Source organism: Macrobrachium nipponense, chromosome 32, assembly GCF_015104395.2.
Source record: "Macrobrachium nipponense isolate FS-2020 chromosome 32, ASM1510439v2, whole genome shotgun sequence".
NCBI lineage: Eukaryota > Metazoa > Arthropoda > Malacostraca > Decapoda > Palaemonidae > Macrobrachium > Macrobrachium nipponense.
In genome coordinates, this window is record NC_061094.1 from 29,580,375 (window position 1) to 29,597,874 (window position 17,500).

Here is a 17,500-nt window from a genome sequence, read left to right on the forward strand (position 1 = left end):
TAGAATAATCGATAATGACAGGATCCCCCGGTTTCTCCTGTGACATTTAACCTTTTGTGCGTTTTTTTTTTTCCAACCTGATAAAGATCCAGCTGAACAACGCATTCTCTGGTGTAATGACGTCGTGATTAGATCCCCTACAAGGAGGAGAAATGCGAATCTTTTCCGTGCTCGGAGGAATGAGAAGAGGTCAGTCAGTGCGATCTTTATTCTCTTTCCATGAAAAAACTGAGCAATTTAAATTTAGTTTTCCCGTCAAAAACAAGACTGCAAAATTGTGTGGGGCAAAGTATGCACATATGCATGGTTTCCTCGGAGGTGTTTCCTACGTATCTAGCAGAATTACTGCAATATAAACTAACACATAGGGTTAGTTTATATTGCAGGGCCTTCGAGGTCCGCGAATTTCAGAGTAAACCGTCCCGAGAAAGAAAACGTAAAAAAAGGGACTCCGAAGTTGTGCTTTAGTTCTTAATCTTTCAATAATAATGATATTTGATATTTCTTGAAAGCTCGGGGAATTCTCGAGGAGGAAAAGTCCGTTTTTCATGCTAGATTACAGCTGAATAGACTGAGGGAGGTGCCTGACGATGCTGCTTAGGTTTAGCTTTGCCATTTCCTGCTTTTGTTTTAGCCCAGCAGACTTGCTATTAGGAAACAAGGTGAAATTCTTTCCAAAAAGAAATGCATTAGTCCTCGATAAACTTTAAACCTACGCTCTTCTTTTCCTAATGAGATTGAGATTTCCAAAATATCTGTCTACTTTCACGTGGAATCACTTAAATACGGAGTAGAATGTCATTTCGATACATACTTGGATTGTCACTTCGGTAAATACGGGGAATATCACTTGAATACATAGGTGGAATGTCACTTAAATATATAGTGGAATGACACTTCCAACTCCTAGAGGGTACGTAAGCGCGACGATAATATTAAGGGTGAAAGTTGAAATCAAGTCATTGTACAATGTAACTTAATTTGGAGAGAACTAAGCCATTAAGCAGCAACAGCAGAGAGAGAGAGAGAGAGAGAGATATTGGGTAATATTAGGAAGGAGTCGGGGACGGAGGGAAGGGGGTGGGGGGGGGGGGGGGGGGGGGGGGGGGGGGGACGGTAAAGTAGATCAAGATCAAATGAATTGGATCCCTTTGATTTTTATCACCCCTGACCGCCTTACTTTCGAATTATTAGATTAATGAAATATTGGTTGCCATAGTTACGGTGTGGAACTCGCAAACGCAACTGCCGGCAGATAATCGGAATCCAGTTTTCATAGAACTGGAAAAAATTAGGATTCGGCGATTGAATAGCAGCACCCAAACTTAGAATCTTATCCTGGACGAAAACAAACTGAAGTTGAAACCACATTTTCTCCAGTAATCAGCATCCGCCGACTTTAATCTGTGCCATTGAGAGAGAAAAAGCATTTGAAAATTAATGCCATTAACCGTGTGCTAGGTCGAGGTAGCATAAGGAGAGTTTTCTTGGTGCAGTAAAAATGAATACCACGACCAAAAAGTTTATCAATAATTTAATTAATAAAATTTAGAAAAAAATAATTTACTTAATAAAATTTAGAAAAAATTATTGCGAACCCTAATATCATAATCATTATAAAAGTAGCGATGAAGACAACGAATGAGAAAGGTAAAACAATAAAGATTTTTGCACATAGAAATAAACGGAATCATGTTTTCATTTTATCTAACAACTCATGAAAATAATTTCCAATCAGAATCCTGCTTGTTTTCACAATTGACCGTGCAGGTGTTGTAAGAATCCGGAGAGAACCGTTGGAATTAATTTACTAGTTCTAGACGCGCAGCTCTAACAACGCAGACTGGCTAATTTGTGCTGAATGACACTAATATGACAGCAGTGCTTTCAAGAACAGAAGGTAAATAATTTATTTTGAAAAGGCTCTCTCTGAATTCTCAATTATAGGTTTTCGTTAGAAGTTATCGTAGCCGCAATTCAGTATATTTGAAATAAAGTTGCTGCTAGGCTTACCAGAAATATGGACTGATCAGGAAGTGGTTTGCTGAATGAGGACAGAAGCTGAAATGAAGGCGTTATTGATTAGACAATGCATAGGCAACACTCGACTCATCTGAATATTTCGGGGTACTCGGAGTTACCTATAATGCAGCAAAATCTAGGTATAGTTTATGAGGCTTTCTATGTGTAAAGAAATGATGGCATTAATGCCACAGCTTCCGCTCTTTTGGTATACCTGTATTGGAGTGCTGTTTTTCAGTCTGAATGTCAGCGGCTTTCCAGGATCTTCTTCATCTCAGGATCTTGATAAATAATGAAACTCTCTTGCAGAGCATCCGTATTGTGCTGAGGTGCCGTGTTGTCACGTTGCTTAACAGTGCCAGTTGTCTTGATGCCCATGCCCCTTAGTTTGAGATAGGCGGTAACGTTACTTTGAAGCACCATTCACCACTGCCCTAATTTGTAATAAGCTTAGACCTATCGTGTCTGATATTTTGCGGTTGTATATTTCTGGGATCTCTGTTGTTTTTAATCTTTTCTGGTGACATGGTTGTTGGTCGAGATAGTAAAATAGGACAGTATACAGATAATACTATTGCAGCAACCATTTGCTTCCAGGAAATGCAAAATGAAGTTACCGCTAGCTGTAAGAGAGATCTGGAATAGATCAGTAAGTGGTTTAGCCAGTGGGACACGAGTATCAACTCCAGCAAAGTTAAGACTTCATTACTTGATCTCGCGTCACGTCTGTTCTCCATGGCTCACTTTGCATAGGCAAGTTTTTACTCGAGGTTAGTCATTAGACGATAATTTGTAGATGACGTCGACTCCAAACTGTTTTCCACAGCGCTCAGATATTATATGATTAGTTAGCACGCTTTGGTTGTGTTCTTTAGGCTTCCCGCGTGCACGGAGTTGATGATATCATGGCATATGCTTCCTTTGTCACACCTTTATCAGGTTATCGCTCTCATGTCTGGACTCAGGAGAGTGGAATAGACAAGAGAGGATTGAAAGTAAACGCATTCGAAATAATGCTCACTAACTGTGAGGAAAACTAAGGAAAAAATCCAAATACTGATCCTTAAAACACTGGAATAGTTGTTCGGCATGAAGGTAAAGCTTTGTTTTATAAAGGCTGTAATGATATTGTAAAGTGCATTTATATTTGGTGTAATGGTACTGTTAAGTGCCTGTTAATACAAACTAACTTAACATTTTTTATCTTTGGCAGCCACTCTTTATGATGTACATATTGATATTTTGTTCATTTGATTACTTCATTTACTTATTTTCATTTGTATATTTAACAATTTTCCTTATATGTTTTCAGTAACAGGGAGGCTTGCTCAATAACGCAATGGCGCCTTTGCCTTGTTCTACATGGATGTGTGCTCGTACAAACTAATAAAACTCGCTTATTTTAATTCTAAATCACTTTTCCATGTGCCAGATAGATTTGACATCGGCAGTTGAATGAGAAATGTGCTTCTGATGGACCTCGAATAGCTTCGGTCCATGAACAGGTAAGTGAGACTGGAATTAATGTACAGAGAAAATTTTTTGCTGTCAGACGAGGATCAGCTACTCTTTTCTGGACATTGAATTTTGGGGAAGTCAGGTGTTTCTGTTCTAGGGCTAATCGGCGTCCATCAAGAAGGGCATCGCACTTTGAACTGCTGTTCACAACATCAGTGCAAATGTAAAAGTGAAATAGTATTTGATGGACCCTGGTATGTGAAAGACTTTCATGTGAATGGAAGCTGTTTGGTGGCATTCTACATCTTGTGTTTTTCTGAGAGTTTCTGAATGGCTGGCTACCCACCCTTATATATTGAATCCAGGGGCATGGCATGAGTGTTCATTCATAACTTAAGGCAATAACACGTTGCCTTTTACTTGAACCTTGGTTGGCAGTTGTAAATCCTTCTAGAAAGAAATCAAAGCCGTACCACAGAGAAGGGCCTTGTAGAGGACTCAAAGAGCATCTAAATTCCATATGGTTCATATATCAAATTGTTATTGTATGGAAAAGGTCATTTATAGTCTCTCATTCAGTGACTTATTGAAATTGCGGTTTTGATAGTGGTGGTTATTGCATTTCTATTTGGTCACAGGACAAAAGGATAAAAATCCCAGATTTGTTTTGGTTTTAGCTCATTTGAGTTCCGGCTCAATCAGAATCAAATCTTTCCAAAATAGTTATCTTTTGTAGTGTAGTTTATTAGATTCAACCTCCACATGTTAAAATTGCAGCCTCTGTTGTTTGTCTTGAGTTATACTTTTGAAGTGTCTTGTCGCATGCGTTCAGAAATTGACAGGCAGCTTTTGAAAACAAGGACTTCAAAGTGAATTGAACCCCTTCGAAGTGGGCCTTAAACTTACTTTTGGGTGGGACACAGCAGAATTAGATGTCTGGCTGAGCGATTGATGAATTTGGAACAGAAATAAAACTGGGTAAAGTAAAAGTGAAGTTTTGCAGAAACGAAAAGAATTTTTGAAGCACCGAATAAATTTGTTTTTGCTTGTACAGAATCATCAACCCTACTCATTTGCATCTCCTTACTCGTGTACTTCAGAACACTGTTTGTTTTATAGCCTTTTTTATCAGTCACTCTTGTCTAACATCGCTATGCAATAAATCTAAATCTTTTGTACACGATCATAGACATGTAAGAGCAGGAACGATGACAGTTAATGGTATCTGGTCCCCATCTTCATTTTGAAATATTATATTGACCATAATTTCCAGTGGATAAACGATCCGCGTAACTCTGCGACGAGTCTTTGGGAAGCGAATAGTATATCTTTGGAGTAAAAGGACGGCGCCGATAAGTTCATTAGCCACTTAAAGCTGAATTTCGTTTCCGGTCGTTTGGCCCAGCGGAATCAATCGATTTGGAAAGCTTTCCGCCATTTAGCGTGAACACAATATCAGTGGTCAGTAAAATTTGAGTGTCTGGCTCTCTCCCCATCTCTTTGTTTACGTGTATGGGATTGCCTCTAGTTCCAGGCACGATTCATAACATCATAGGCAGTTTACGTACGAAATATTTTAGCTTTTATTTGATGACTTTGTCATATTATTCTTGTTCATCCTTCCTACTTTGTATTCTGAACTTCTTTTCATAAATACATTGGCCTCTCTCTCTCTCTCTCTCTCTCTCTCTCTCTCTCTCTCTCTCTCTCTCTCTCTATATATATAGATATATATATATATATATATATATATATATTTATATATATATGTATATATATGTATATATATATATGTATCTAGTATATGTATATATATATGTATATATATATGTATTATATATGTATATGTATATATATATGTATATATATATATATGTATACTTGTAGGCTTCCAGGGAAAGTCATTCGATATAATTGAAGGTTTATTGCTGATGCCGACGTTTCACAACTACATTGTTGCATTTTCAAGGCTGAAATACAGCGAGTTGATTCTTAATAATTAATCATAAAAACACTTATAATAAAATATAAAATATAACTAAAATCACTTATTTAAAAGTTAAATCACTCTAAAAATATACATATATAAAAGCAAAAAAGACAAAAAAAACACAACACCATTGGCACGAAAATGACCTACCCAGACGGGAGTTGAAAGGAAACTGTTGAAACAAAGTTACAATAATAATAAACAAGGCACACACGTACAGTAAGGCAACGACGAGACAAATAGGGCCGTTAAGCAATGAACAATTGTGTAGATGAGGTTTGGGTGTTTAATGATGGGACAGTTAATTTTATCATTATGGACTCTAGGGTTGTTAGGTCATTGTTTTTTCTGCGTTTGTCTCCTTATCTGAAAATCTTTGTTATCTATGTATGTTTTGCATAATTTGGAATGATTCCTTATATTGGATTGCTCTGGGTTGGACAGTCTGCTTCCAGTTCTAAAACTAATTCCTCTATGGGCGTCTATGCGTACCCTTAGCAGTCGTTTGGTACATCCAACGTAAGTCCCCTGGTTACACCTGGGGCAAGTATACTTATAAACAACGCTGGACGTAAACAACGGACTAACTTTGTCCTTGAGCTTGAAAAAGGACCGATGGTGCAAGGATTTTTGGGAATCAATTTTAGATTTAAGGCAGGCAATTCTTCCTCTGAATTAAATTTAGACACTTTTTCCTAAAAAAATCATCATATAAGTAAGGGAACGTTGCAAACATTTTCATTTTCGGCACAGTATGGATAGCAGTGGGCATTTCTATTTTCTTGTCTAAGAACTTGTTTAAGGCTCTGAAGAACACCCTTTGAGGAAAACAGTTATTACTAAAGTAGTTCGCCAAAGTTACGACCTCTTCGTGGAAGGCCATCCAACTGGACGCGTGTGTAAAGGCCCTGTGGAGGAGAGTAGAAATGGAGTTTAATTTAAAATTAGAATGACAGAAGCTGTAGAAATTCGTGCCCAAACCTGTAAAAGTATCTTTTCTATAAATCCCTGTATAAAACCCTTGTTCTTTTCTAGAGACAATAACATCCAGGAACGGTAATTTATTGTTAGATGCCTTCTCCAGGGTGAATTTGATGTTCGGGTGTTGGGTGTTAACATAGTCTAAAAAGGAGTCGGCATTAAAATCACGCTTGAAAAGAGCAAACGTGTTTATAAGTATACTTGCCCCAGGTGTAACCAGGGGACTTACGTTGGATGTACCAAACGACTGCTAAGGGTACGCATAGACGCCCATAGAGGAATTAGTTTTAGAACTGGAAGCAGACTGTCCAACCCAGAGCAATCCAATATAAGGAATCATTCCAAATTATGCAAAACATACATAGATAACACAAAGATTTTCAGGATAAATGGACAAACGCAGAAAAACAATGACCTAACAACCCTAGAGTCCATAATGATAAAATTAACTGTCCCATCATTAAACACCCAAACCTCATCTACACAATTGTTCATTGCTTAACGGCCCTATTTGTCTCGTCGTTGCCTTACTGTACGTGTGTGCCTTGTTTATTATTATTGTAACTTTGTTTCAACAGTTTCCTTTCAACTCCCGTCTGGGTAGGTCATTTTCGTGCCAATGGTGTTGTGTTTTTTTTGTCTTTTTTGCTTTATATATGTATATTTTTAAATGAGTTAACATTTTAAATAAGTGATTTTAGTTATATTTTTATATTTTATTATAAGTTGTTTTTTATGATTAATTATTAAGAATCAACTCGCTGTATTTCAGCCTTGAAAATGCAACAATGTAGTTGTGAAACGTCGGCATCAGCAATAAACCTTCAATTATATCGAATGCCTTTCCCTGGAAGCCTACAAGTATGATTCCGAAAGCTGCAGCTCCAATTTTTTAATATATATGTATATGTATATATATATGTATATGTATATATATATATAATATATATATATATATATATATATATATGTATATATATATATATATATATATATATATATATATGTATATGGATAAATATATATACTATATATATATATATTATATATATATATATATAATACCCATTAATATGAATGAATAAAGTAAAGGGTTTTTATGCTGTTTGGCGGCTGAGAAGTGAATCTAATAAGAAATGACAGAAAAGGATTAGAGTGGCATATTATGATTTTGTACGCATTACTAGTTTGAAATGTATCCCGTAAGGAAAGTTTTGACCGTCCATATTACTGGGATTTTCTCTCAAGCTAAAAGCTATAGCAACCTTATACCCGGGTCCTTCTGGCAACTACTCTATGGCATCGTCAGCATACATGCAAACAAGCAACAGACACATACGATGTTTCGTTTTCTCTCTCTCTCTCTCTCTCTCTCTCTCTCTCTCTCTCTCTCTCTCTCTCTCTCTGAATTATTTAGCAAAATCATTAAATAATAGTAAAACTGGAAAAAACAAGGCATTGATTTGGAAATAATGTATGAGATATAGTGTTCCCTCTCCCTTACCCTAACAACCCTGATTTGAATAATGGGGCAAGTAAAAGTAGACTGAAAAAACGTAGATAGGAGATATTTATATTCACATTATTTTTAACGGATTTACTGTACTTTGTGGAACCCTCGAAAATTAGAAAGGAGGGCTTCATATCTTTTTTCTTTTTGGCCGCGTCCTTTCTGCACGTAGAGTCTAAATCGGATATCCAAAGATGAAATAAATTTATAAAGTAAGAAATCTAAATGTATTTGTAGGAAATCCGGGAAAGACATTTCTTAACTTACCCTAAAGCTTAGGACAGGTTGTAGCGTCATTTTCGTGACGTCATCCATCTCTTAGAGAAAGATTCACGTCAAAATGATAACCCTTCTCTGCCCCACTTCTGCACGTCGTCGAATGTTAAATGTGAAGAGTTATCGTCGGACCAAGGACGAATAGGCACAGTGGCCATAGAGCGCTTATATAACGTTTATGTAACTTGACTGCTCCGTGTAATTAACAAGGTCTCTTAAAAAATCTCTATACAAATCAGAATCTAGCAGAGAAATGAATCGAGTCCATAGCATTTCTGTTTGTTATAGAACTTATTTGACTCGCTGATTTTCCAATGATATCGTGAGGGGAATTTTTACGTAAGAGAGCGGTCTGTGTTTTTTAACATGAACCATGGTATTGGTCGGAACCGTAACTTGTGTTTCATGAAGGGTGTCGTTACGAGATAAACCAGAAACTGGAACTGGTGTGTGGGATCCTGGGTATGATTAGATAAATATGGAAAAGAAAAATGGGTATCGTTTGAGCTTCATAATAAGGGGAACCTATATGCACTTCGTTACGGTAAAGATCTGGCTCTTAGGGCAGGTAAAGCAGGGGAGGAGCGGCTTCAAGTGGTGAAATTATGGGGTTTCATATTTTGAGGTAATCTATTCCAAATGACTTTCATTCTTTTTTTTTTGTCAGACTATACTATATTACTCTGTGAACTTGGAATTGGTGATTGAGTTTGAGCCCCCGTTGAGCAGAGTAAAGTCAGCTCCACAGTCAAGCAACAGCAGGATCCTGTAATGAAGTGAGGTAGAAACAGATAAACTGAACCGCTTTAAGAAAGCAGAGAGTCTAATAGAGACCCTTATTGTGTTGAGCCTTGAGCCTGATATTACATAAATTGAATTTGATAAATGGCAGTAGATATGCAAGGGAGAATGACTAGCTGGTTCAAGGAAGCGAGTAGTCTGTCAGTGGCTGTTTGAGTATTCAGTCTTTTCATACCTTTTGTTTTCTTTCTTCAAATTCTAGTAAACTAAAATGTAACAGTTTTGTTAAAAGCAGTATAGATATTTCAGGATTCATCTCCAATGGGATTTAATTCCAGTCCAGGAATGTAGAACAATAGGCACCAAATAATACCCAGGCGCTAATAACATTGAACATGGATTTAATCATATGATCCGGCTCTTTAACGTCATTTGCGGCATGGGTGTCCAGACATTGACTTTACATCACTCATTAGGATCCGTTTTTGACGAGGGGACTGGGAGGGTGAAATAAATGAGGTAATCTCTTAATTAGATTACTTCGAAAACGGGGCATTGCAAACAGAATGCTGATCAATTGTCGCCTTCCATGCTGGGCGTGTTGTCATTAAAAGGATGCGTTTGCAATGATATTATCCGTTATATCACAGTTGTATGTTTAAAAACGTCATGGTGAAAGGCTTTTTCTGACCATGGAAGAACGGCCGACGGCTTTTCAGTGTTTTTTTAATCATTATGAACGATTGCTTCATATCCAGTACGCCTTTATGAAGTGTCTAGAGCCTCGTATTTAACACACCTAATATCTTAAAGGTAATGTGCAGTCAGAGATAATGGCGGGAGCATCCAGGGAGCGGCGAACGAGCACCTTCCCATCTACTCTCCTCGTAAATGACCCTCATTACTGATACAGCTGAATAAACCGTGTTAGTTAACGCCGTGTGTTTAGGCGATAGCAAAGTATTTAGGAGATAGCAAATACCACACTGAGGGCATTGCCTCAGCGGGAACTTTGGCCATTTCCCAAATGGCTATCCGATTTTAACTCAGCCGGGTCGAAGCCTTAATCACGCATATATTAAATGGCCTTATGATTTACCCTTCGCTCCAGGTGTTCTTTTGTTGCGTCGTTTCCTCGATGCAAAAATAAATGAGAAAATGCGGTCGTTTCGTTCGATCTGTCTGCGTCTAGATGTGCACAGGTGTTTCAAAACGCTCAGTGGTTAAACGCTCAGCGGTTGTTAAGGTCCCGAACCTGTGACATAAAGGGAAGTCTTATGGAAAGCTGTTGGAAGGGCCTTGATTTGTGGACTTACAGGGCTCCAAAGAAGTGTATATTTACTTATTATCCTTATTATGAGAGACCAAATGGCGAGAAAGAAGGCTTTCAAGGAAACAAGTCAGCAGTTAGTGTCACTTTCACTCCCGAACTCAAGGGTTGGGAGCAGAAAGGATAAGAGACGTAAAAGTGGCATTTCCCAAGGCTCTTGAATATTATACAATATAATAAGAATGGTCGGCGTTTGATGTACATTGGCCTCTGCTTCAAAATTTAATAATATACTTTTTCGAAACAGATGATATAGTTACTGATTTTTTCCTTTAGATATTTCTATATTCTTGAGGAAGGATACACTGTGACATTTCTTTTACCTTCCTTTTTATCCTATCAGATAGGATAGGTATTGTATATCAGCAAGTCTTTTGCCATGAAGTTGGGATCCCTATGTCCATTAATATACATGGTTGCTGCTCAGCGTAGTCGACTGACTACCTGGTATCGAGTTTAGTAGACAGACTTTTTTTATTTATTTATTTATTTTTTAGTATAGCTTGTCCATTCTCATTTCCCTGCCAAGAATTCGAACTTGGGTCCACTCCACATGGTTACATGATTGGAGAAAAATGCTACTCATTACATCACGAGACACACACACACACTCATATATATATATATATATAATATATATATATATATATATTATATAGATAGGCTCAGTTAAATAAATATATTAGGAGCTTCAGAAGGTGTCCATGATACAACGATTAAAAGGAATCAGGTTTATTTACAACGAAACGTTTCGCACATAAAACTTCTGTGCATCATCAGTCTGTATTTATGTGTCTCTTTGCTCTACAGACTGATGATGCACAGAAGTTTTATGTGCGAAACGTTTCGTTGTAAATAAACCTGATTCCTTTTAATCGTTGTATCATGGACACCTTCGAAGCCTCCTATATATATATATATATATATAATATCCGATATTATATATATGTGTGTGTGTGTGTGTGTGTTATATAATATAGAATATATAATAATATATATATATATATATATATATAATACAGACACTCATATACATATATATCATGTTTGATTTTAAAATACGAAGAAATAAAAAAAAAAACGTGATGATTATACGAACAAAGTTACAGCCACGAAGGAAAATTGCTGTGAACATGTCTTGGTAACAAGAACACAAAAAGTACTTAGCATCTCCAGTGTATCAATTTTACTTCGTGGCTGTACCTTTGTTCATATATTTATATATATATATATATATATAATATATATATATATATATATAAATATATATATGAAACAAGGTTACAGCCACGAAGTAAAATTGATACGCTGGAGGAATGCTAAGTACTTTTCGTTCTTAGTTACCAAGACATGTTCACAGCAATTTTCCTTCGTGGCTGTAACTTTGTTCGTATAATCATCACGTTTTTTTTTTTAATTTCTTCGTAATTTAAAATCAAACATGATATATATGTATATGAGTGCCTGTATGTATATATATATATATGTAAGTTTCCAGTTTCCAAAATAGATCATGTATCCTAACCGGTGAAATATAAAAAAGGCGACGATAGAAACATTGGAATGTGAAAGAAAGGCAGTTGATATTTGCCTCATGGCGTCAGGGCGTCCAGAGAGTCACTTAATTCTGTCAAATGATTGGACCAGTGATGCAATCTCTGGCCTGCCAAACGCTGATATCAGTCCCTTGAATTTTCATTGATCCTTTTAATTAAGAAACTCTTACAACCAAAGGTCAAGTTCGTTAAATGATTTCGGCTATGGCTCTCTCTCTCGCCATTGTTGTTATTGTAGTTTTATCAAAGCCATTTGTCATTTTGTAGCAATGTTTTATCTGTAATATATTTTTTTTCTACGTGGTTGATGATGACAACGTGGATTTGCAGGTCTTTCGGATTTTTGTACTTTTCCTTTTGTTCCCCAAAACTTTTAACTTGTATATGAAAGCAGAATCACCAGAAAGTGAAAATGAACGACATTTATCACGTCGGTGTTGTTTAACTTGTGTTATACAGGATGCAAATAAATTGAGTCATATGTAAACTGCGGCGGCATAAAATGGGAAGAAAGTCTTCAAACTGGTTATAGAAGAATACGGAAGAAGGAATGAAAGAATGGAGATTGGTTGGCAGGAGAGACGCAGGACTTTGACAAGATCGTGAGAAGTGTAGGAACTAGAATGTTCCAGAGGAAGGTTAATGAGAAAGTGGGCATTAGGATGCATTATGCAGATGGAGCTGTGATATCAGACGAGAATGCAGATCTTCATCAAAGGAATTAGTATTCTTGAGAGGCTTCAGATAATGAATACAAAAGATTTATCGTAGGCAAGCAAATAAGGAGTAAGTCTAAGCCGTATCTCAGACCCATTACAACTTTGTTACGGCTTTCTAGTGTATCTAGAACAAAAGCAGCCAGATAGGATTGATTGATTGATTGCGAGATGTCTGGCGTCACAGCAGCCAGATAGGAGTGGCGACAGCAAAGTGAGTGATCTTGAGTGCAGCTTGATTAATTTCCCTAACGTTCATTAAAGAATTTTTTTAATATAATCATATTTCGTAAATGTCATTAAAGAATGGATTTGAATTTAGAAGAACTGTATAATCATTCACCGCAAGAACAACAGTTTCAACATACAAACTCAACACCTGAGAACATCTTTCCAGCAAACATGTCTTCAGTCTTCAAGGTCTCCATTCGCGGTTAGCACTTCTCGCGTCTCTCTAAATGGAGGGTTCTTTAATCTTTAATAAATCGTCACTTGACCTACTACTTGGCATTTCTTCCACACGTGACGCTGTTTCAAACGCTCAAGTACTGCCTAAATCCTCTCTCTCTCTTCTCCTCCTCCTCCTCCTCCTCCTCCTCCTCTTCCTCCTCCTCCTCCTCCTCCTTCCAGCATCCTGTCATATAATGTGATATATGGCTTCCATCTTTCCAAGATATGAATCCTTAATGTTTGACGTTTTTTATCTATGCGTCTTTGGAACGAGCACTTCTCTCTTTTCATTTACGTCAGTGATGATATTCTACGAAATGGTAAAAAAAAAAAAAAATAATAATCTCACGAGATGAAGAAGACAGATCAATAGCCGTGTAGTGGTACATTAGGGTGAAGAGGGCAGATTAAAAACTTGAGTACTCGTACACACGCAAACATGGAGCGTATTATGCACTGTTAGTCGTGTATATATATGTGTGTGTGTACCGGGATTTGTGTGCAAAACGTTTTTGATAATGAATTATGGCTTTGTACTAGATGTATCATGATACCCTGAAGATTGTTATCTTGTCGACTGGAGATTCTATGGTTTATATATATATATATATATATATATATATAGATATTATTATATATGTAATATATATATATATATATATATATATATATATTTTTTTTTCCACACTTATGTAAGCTGTGTATTAAAAAACATTATAAGACGGGACCTTTCTTCAGACTTACTGATCTTTCCTTTTTAAAGGTACAAATACATAAAATCACGAAGGACAGAAAAGACGTTGGGACCGTCTCAAAGGGAAGAGCCCCCAGTGCAGGTGCCGATGCGGATTGTATGGACGAGGTAACAGCCGGACAGACAGATGAAGCGGTTCAACCACGGCGATCGGCTCGTCTTCTGGTCAAGCAACATAGTACTAACGATGGAATTACATGATTAGGATAGTTTGTTTTTATTGTTATCTCCCTTGGAGACTGTGCCAGCGTCTTTTCTGTCCTTCGTGACTTTATGTAATTGTATCTTTAAAAAGGAAACATCAGTACGGCTGATGACGTCTACTGTACAAGTAGATGAAAGCTCCCGTCTTGTGTAATGTTTTTAATACACACCTTACATAAGTGTTGACTTTTACTATTTAGAAATTTTATAATCACTTTATTGTGAATATATATAGGAAGCCCAGTAAAATTTGGAAAAAAATGAAAGTTTTTATTTAAGCTTTCGGAGGGTACATTCTCTCCCTCTTTTAGAAAGAGAAATGAAAGTTACAAAAACTGAAAACAATGGTCAAGGTAAAAGAATTAACATACAAGCTTATAGCAGTTGTATGAGAATAACTGCCCTACGGTGGTTTGCCAATCTTGTTTAACAACTTAGTTACACTAACTACATCCTTTGTCATAATTGCAGTACAGAATGTACTCTCCGAAAGCTTACTTAACACCTTTCAATTCTTTCCAAATTTTAGTGGGCTTCCTGCAACATATATATATATATATATATATATATATATATATATAATATAGTGTGTGTGTGTGTGTGTTTCATGCTTATGTATGGCTATATGCATAAGCTGGTGGTACCACGGTCGATCGTGATTGATACCAAGAAGAAAAAGTGTTACGTGCAAGTGCACGAACGTAATTATCTCAAGATGTAGGTCAGTGTAATACTACTTGTAGAAAGACATTCCTGTTAAGATCAGCATTGATCATGTTGGATGATTCATGTCTGATCCTCTCGCACTTCCTGTGCTATTTCCTCCTGATCTGTCGCTTCCTCCTAGGGAATGCGCAACTGTTCACGATTCTGTTCCCTCTTATCTTGACTTTTCTTCTTATGAAAGTCAATGACATTCGGTGATTTATATTCGAGCGCGTGCCATAAAATATTCGGAACAATTCTTAAAGCGCCTCCGTTATCGCCTGAAATTTTTGAATGTCGGTGCTGCAGTTCAAGCATCGCCGGTGCCTCCGAAGGGTGGGAAATTTGTCGAAGGCAACGCAGAATATTGCCCAAACCGAATATTGAGAGATTGTTGCGCGTTGCTGCATCGTTTGTGGTCAAGAGGAAGATGATGAATGCTTCCAAAGCTTCCTCCCAGACCCAAGAGAAGTTTATAGAATGGAATAGGTCGGTCGAGCCAGTCGAGATGTAATCGTATTAATACTTCAAAAGAAGTTAGGTTAAGGGACGTCAGGTTAAGAATCAAGATACTGTATTTTTTTTACCCCAGAAAGAATGTCATGAGAACAAAGAGAAGCCATTTTTATCAATTTGTTTCTGACTGCCTTTGCACCAACAAAATATGAATGATTGATATCTCTTGCGGGAGGAGGAAGGGATGGTATTCAGGTTCGGAGGCAAAGAGCCAAATTGAAATACCCTGGAATAGAAAAGGTTATTCCAGTTTCCTTTTGCTGCGGCCATTTGACTCATGCTCTTTTTATCACCATTGATAAACATATCTTCTGAATGATCGTACTAGGGATTATTATCAGTAGCATTTTAAAAAAATTTGTTGATGCTAGATCAGTAGAAGTTAAGTTTGAATATATATTTAATTTAGAAATTGTCAGTGAAGGGAGGTCGCATGGTACCCAAGGGTAAGTGTTTTCTTAAAAGAAAAACATATCTTACCGCAAAACTGTCATTCTCTATATATAACGAAATAACTATGAAAATATGAAATTAAAGAGGTGAAGCTCATTATATATAATTATGATAAATACCTACATGAATTCTGCTTTATTCCGATTCCGATGTTCATTAGGAAGAATGAAAATTTTGGAAATTTAACATTAAACATCCATAAACTTATAGCTTGCAGAAAAGCATATATATCAGAACGACATCCGAGCTTAACATCATTAACAACGAGTAACTACGATAAACTCTCGGAAAAGTATCATGACGTATTATACCTGCAGATGCTTTGGCTTTACCAAATATCATTATTGAAAAGCTCGCCTTGTTCTGCTACGTCGTGTCGTGACGAGCCATGATGCTGACCGCCTGTTAACAAGCTGGAACACGCGTCAGACCAAGATCTGGATTTCCAGATTTGCGTCAGATTTTCGTCAGGCGGCGCGAGACAGTTGTGTCAGAGTGCAGTTGCAGCATTTTTGTTATGTTTTTTGGCGAATTAACGTTCGAATGATTGTTGAACTGATTCTTTGACATTCGAAAATACATCGTGAAGTGGTCTGCCACATGGAACAATGTGTTAAATACAACAAAGGCAAACGTTTGAGTATTGATGGGGTGTAGTACACCCAGTCTCTGCTTTCACAGAGGGCGAGCAGTAGTATACCTGTTGCTTGCAAATTCTCGTCTTCATCAAGTTCATTTACCCATACGTTCTCATCAGTTTCCACCTTTCCTTAACTCTACATGATGAAACGGACTGAACTGATGTTGTCAGGGCCGTATAAGCACTTGAAATCCATCTTGTGTGCTGTGTTTGGGAGGAAATTCATGTCTGCCGAAGATTAAAGAAAGCTCATTGGCCGTTTTCCTTTTTTTTCTAATAGTGAAAAGGTCAAATCTAGATCATCATTTTTCAGAATTATGGGCTATTCAAATACGACCACCAAACCGCTGTAGATCTCATTCTGAAGCGCGTATTCCTACATAAAACAGGCATGGCGTAATTAGTGTCGCGTCTAATCCCGATAGAATAGAGTCAGTTGTCACGATGGTTGAGAAGTAGATGCTAATGTAGAAATTGCGGAAGGAAAGAGGAACAATTATTCCTTGTTAGCTAGCTAGGAATAGCATCTTTGTTATTTCGTGAAGCCCCTTTTGCTTTTGGTAGCTGATGGCAGATTGTTCTAAGACATCAGTTTCAGCGGGGGCTCAGCCGTTATGATTCTAAAATTGCAAACATTCATATACACCTCATCGGGCATTCCATTGAGGTGTGAGAGGTGTATATTTCTGGTGATAGAAGTTCATTCTCGACGTGGTTCGGAAGTCGCGTAAAGCCGTTCAAGATCTACATACTCTCTCTTTAGACTTTGAAGCCGTTGGTCCCGTTGCTAAATAACCACTGGTTCCATGCAACGTAAAAACACCATTCAAACAAACAAACAAAACATATGCAGCTCATACACAGGTTTAAGAACTAGTACTTGTGGTAACATAGTTCTACAGGTTGGCGACGAAGAGCTATCTATCGTTACGACTGAGATGAACGTCTATATCAAGGACTGAGTAGGCAAAGAGAGGAAATTATCCACAGTGGAAGTGACCAGTATTGGAAATTATTTAGAAATTGTGTAAAGTTGAAACCTATTCATATGGAACAAGTCCTCAGGTGCCATTGACATGAAATTCAAGCTTCCAAAGAATTTGGTGTTCATTGGGAAGAAGTTTGAGGAGGTAAAGAAAAATATAAAAAGAAGAGATCCAACTTATTAAAAAAGAAAAAATAATGAAATAAATTAACA

At 37.1% G+C, this 17,500-nt stretch overlaps 1 protein-coding gene and 1 long non-coding RNA gene across 2 annotated transcripts in view; one reads left to right on the forward strand and one right to left on the reverse strand.

The window, feature by feature from the left end:
* The window catches only part of LOC135207297 (transmembrane protein 132C-like), a 266,712-nt gene that overhangs the window by 72,670 nt on the left and 176,542 nt on the right, over positions 1–17,500 (reverse strand). The window lies entirely within an intron of this gene.
* LOC135207298 (uncharacterized) overlaps positions 3,411–17,500 on the forward strand; it is a 51,886-nt gene continuing 37,796 nt past the window's right edge. Inside the window, exon 1 of the long non-coding RNA XR_010312947.1 lies at positions 3,411–3,527. This is a non-coding gene — a long non-coding RNA (uncharacterized LOC135207298). The remainder of the gene's footprint in view (positions 3,528–17,500) is intronic.